The following is a 5,078-nucleotide window of genomic DNA, read 5'->3' on the forward strand; positions in this document are numbered from 1 at the left end:
GTACTGCAAAAAAAAAAAAAAAAAAAAAAATAGTTTTACTCCTTCCTTTCTATTCTTGTGTGTGCCCTTCTTCCCCTCCTCCTCCTCCAATTCTTATTCTTTCTCTGGTTAAGGCCTGTTCAATAATGTTTAATAGAAGTGATAATATTGAACATCTTTGACTGGTTGTTAACTTCAGGGAAATCTTTAATATTACAATATTAACTACGATGTTAATGTCATAAATAGTCTTTGTTAAGGAGACCCTTCCATTGCTGGTTTTCTGTTTGACTTTATCATGTAGAGATATTGAATTTTATCAAATGGCAAATGATTTTAGGAAGAGACAGTGTTTGAAACACTTGCAAATCTCCAGTTGGTTACACAGGCCCCATGTAGTTACAACAATTCCTCTTGGTTCTCAATTCCACAACCCTGGCCCATTGCTGGAAGCAAAGAAAAAAATCTTAGTTTCTAAGTGGACCTCTGTAGCCAAATGCCCCTAGGGAAGGAATGGCTTTCACTTTCTCTATTGCTTTAAACACTTGCCCATTGTGTTTTCGAAGATCTGGCAACAATGACATTTTGAGGGAGTTGCACACTAGTTTTTAGAAGTTTTTGGCTTTACCCTTTAAATCACACTGCATAACTTCATTTTTCCATTTCCTCATTTTTTGGCTCTCTCCTCTGAGACATTCCTTGCACTTCATCTTTCAGACCGTAAACTCATTATCATCAGTAATTTTTGCCCTAAGTCACTTTCTAGATCTTTTATTGGGAAACATGTTTATATCTCTTGAAATTATTTTGCATGAGTTCAGAAAGTTGTCATTTGGATGTTCTCAAGTGTTCTTTGCATTATTTTATCTGTGGATACGTCTCTCTGCTCCTACAATTGTGCTTCGTGTGCTTTGTTTTCATTGCTTTGTCTGATCTCATTGACCTCTAGACCCTTCCACTCTTTTTGAATGCCTCCTGTCTAGATGTTGGGGATTGATAACTGGAAAGACTCTTGCTTTGATAGAAAGCAAAGTGTTCTCTTCCGTGTGGGCTAGATAGGTAGAGTTAGGCTAAAACTGCAAAATATTTAAAAAAACATGTTGGTATATATTGTAATAACTAAAGGAGATAAACCGAAGCACTACCTTTTGATTTTCTTCTACTTCAGATAGTTTATCTAACTTTTACTTTTTCCAGTTTCTACCCTTTCCACCTAAATTGGGCTTAAAACGTAAACTGGGATTAATTGGTTATTTGCAACATATTTCTTCTTTTTCAATGATATATTTAATATTTCATCAAATTTATGATCTGATTTATTATTTAAATATAAATAAAGTAATTTCATTCTTTTTAAATCATATAAGAAAATATTTGTAAATCTCATTTCAAGTTCCCATTAAAACAAGTAAATAGGTTCAAGGTATTAAACGATGACTATTAAGCTTAATTTGGAATTTTTAAATCTCTGTTAATTAATTGGCACACTTATTAATATATAATGCTGATGCACATACTTACAAGACATGTAATTCAGGAAAAATAAAATTATTGAGTCAGCTGGAGTTGCAGACCTATCTTCTTAGTTTTTAGCTAGAGATGTTCAATTTCATAAAACCAGTAGCTTGTTTTCAACACTCTAGGAACTTTTATTTTAATCCAAAGATTTTTCCTTAATGGAATGATATATTAAAGTAGAGCAGATAAAAAGGAACCAAAATCTGGAAAAGTTATTTTTTAGTTAGGAAGTAGAATGCACACTGTTGACAAAATTAATCAATAGTCAATCTAAGGAAGAAATGGAAAATTTTATTTGATCCAAACTGAGGATTATAACCTGAGAGACTGTCTCTCAGAGATCTCTGAGAACTGTTCCAAAGAGGTAAGGAGCGAGGCCAGTACATTTTTGATTTTGACGAAGGGGTACTATGCAATCAAGCACACATCCCAGTAGAAGCTTACTGCTATTCGTGAGGAACAGAGAGTTAACGGTTTTAGTGCTTTTCTAAGTAGAGGATGCAAGAAACTGGGTTCATAAAATTTTCTCCTGAAAATACATAACTATCTGAGGGCCAGTTCTGCCAGTTTTCCTAGATCACAAACTGCTGCATCCTGATCTTCACGCTGAATTCTTTTCATGGCATACTGTCAGTCAACAACTGCAGACGCCAATGACTTGATTCTTGTAGGACCGGATGGTGGGTAAAACATTCTTTATGCTATAATCCCTTCTCTTTGGTCTTAATTTCGACCAAAGTTTGAGAGGCATTTTGTGACCAGTTTGTCTCATGGCACTAGGAATGCTTATTCCCAGTTCAGGTGAGGATTTTGCTGATAGGCCACTCAATGTACTATTACTGTATTAGGCTCTGTTAACAGTAACCAAAGTCTCTGGACCACCTGTCTGACAACTCTGTTATGATCCAGGAAATGGTTCTCTCATGGTGCTTCTTCCCATATCTAGAGTTACGCTATGACAATTATTGATCTTATAGAACTATATATTCGATCAATTGTTTCAAGTTGGCTTATTATCATTTTTATAGGAGTTTCAGTCACACATTTGGTAATGCAAGACACAATAATCTTGTAAAATATGCAGAATATAAGTAATATAGCTAGTAACATTAATAAGGTCATAAGTATTTAAGTTAAGAACTTCCATTAGGTGTGGACCAGTATCTCCCCAGGTCATCTGACCAGTCATTTCTGCACCATTTAAGGGAAGTGATATATTGGCATTGTACATAAAGCTCACCAAATATGCCTACACATACAAGGCGAGTGGTGGGTTATCGTTACCCCTTACAGGACTGAGAAAGGAATGGTATCTTCTAAGGAGTTACATGGCTGGCGTCAAAAGGAGAAAAATTGATCTTTATGGTTGAACAGGTTTTCTGCCATTGGGGAGGTCCAGTTAATGCATAACACAGATGCACAATGCACACTGGAGGGGAGGGAGGAGGCCCAAATGGGAAGAGAAAAATTTTATGTTTAAATTTTCCTTGTCTTGCCTTAAAATATGAATTTTATTTCATCAACACGATCCCTTAGAAGGGAAAACATGAACAGGAATAATAGGTGGGGAAGTTCCCGTGTTGGAGTTCCACAACCCCTGAGGCTGACTGCCCATTAGGACTTGGGAGATACTTGTAAATCTGTCTTGCCCATAATAAACATTTAACACTCCTGTTCTGCCTCTAAGAGCTTCTTAAAAAAATCTTTGATGCTAACTCTTACATATGATGTTCAGCTTCTCTGTTTTTCAAAAACATCATTAATCTTTGCCACTCACATTTCTTCTCTGAAACCTTATTTGTTGTAGAAATAGCAAGAGCACCAGAGCAAGACAAATTATAACTTCCATGAGCCTCGGTTTTTTCCCAATTAACCAAGGTGAATATCAATGATTTAGAGATGTCTATTAACATTAGGTAATATGACATCCCTGACACAGTGCCCATCCCACAGCTTATATAAAATCAATATCAACTGTCTTCTTCTGTCTTGAATAATTGTTTTGGTATAAGGGTTTTAAGGGTTTAGCCTCTCCATATGTCTAGGAACATTATATCTTGAATCACAGATAATCAATGTCATCTGCATGTATCACAGCTATCCTAATTATTTTTCAACAGATGAACTTTTTAAAAGTAGCTTATTTAGTTCAATCTTATGACCAGTCCAAATACATAAACATACATAATTGAATAGGCAAGGTGTATAACTTACTAATTAGAGTCAGAATGGTTTTTCTAGTTGATTCACAGATATCGTATACTCAAGTATTTTAATGTTGTATATGCATTATTTACCAACATTAATATAATAAATAAAACATTTAATATCATAGTTCATTGTAGAGCTATGTTATGCTTAAAATGACAATAAATCCAAAAGAGAGGCAATTTGTAATTGAATATAGACCATAGGATTTGAAGTCACATGCTCTCATTTAGGGTCTTATTTCTGCAACCTATAAGCTTTGTGAACTGGGAACGTTTGGAGAATCATTCACCTTTAATGATCTTAAGTTTCTCTGGTAAAATTAAAGTGAGTATCCAATACAAACAAAATGTTCCAAATAATTGGTATGCTGATCAAATGACAGATGAATGAAAGCAATATAACCTTAAAGCACATTATAAATATAAATTACATTACCCATAACTCCAGTTACTACAAATCATTTGAAAAATATTTAGAGGATAGAGGAGAAAGGACATTTACTTCACCAAAGACTGCATTTAACTCTGTAAAGCAGACTTAGATAAGTAACACAGATATTTTCTTGTTCATGGTGGAGAAAAAATTCAACATATCCAATATGGAATATAGATAGCCATTTAAATAAACAGAAGTAGTTACTGAATTAAAGTAGGCAAAAGTGACTCATAGAGGGTATTTACAACACATTTTTAAAATAAAGAGAATATTGATGCTAAATAAATGACCTATTGTATAGAAATAGAGCTGGATAAATTAAGAAAAGAATGTAAATAAAAGATGGAAGCTTAAAACCTTCCTCTGAAAGAACAAAAGTCAGAATCATCAAAAAAGAAACTCCCATCAGTGACAAGAAGTTTATTCTTGAGGAGCATTTAAAAAGTGAATAGGAAAAAGACAATGGGAGGAGTTTTTTGTTCCTCTGAGGATATCCCAACATATACTAAGGCTTGAATGACAGTCTCTCTGGCTTAGTGAGTCATGCAGATTTTATAGACCACGAGGACCAGACAAGGCTCTGGGTCAGTCATGACTCAGAGAGGAAATTTCTCACCAAGGTTCACAAACCCCAATGATTCATCAGCGTCTTCCTTCTTCAGTCCCTTCTCATTACCATGGCAATTCATACAGCTCAAGACAGTCAGAAAACGTGTCAGAGCTTATCTCACTCCTATTCCCTGAATTTTAAATATACGTTGGAGCAAGTTTCTATCAGAACACAGGTAAATATCAGGTGTATAATATGTCATTTAATTTAGGCAACAGCAAGGAAAACAGGATAATTGGAAATTATCTGTGGAACCATCTGACCGTTTAAAAATATTCTGCATTTATGCCATAATAGCAGATCCATGGCAGATAATTAGGGAAAG

This window comes from Lipotes vexillifer, unplaced genomic scaffold, assembly GCF_000442215.2.
Source record: "Lipotes vexillifer unplaced genomic scaffold, Lipotes_vexillifer_v1.1 scaffold564, whole genome shotgun sequence".
Lineage (NCBI taxonomy): Eukaryota > Metazoa > Chordata > Mammalia > Artiodactyla > Lipotidae > Lipotes > Lipotes vexillifer.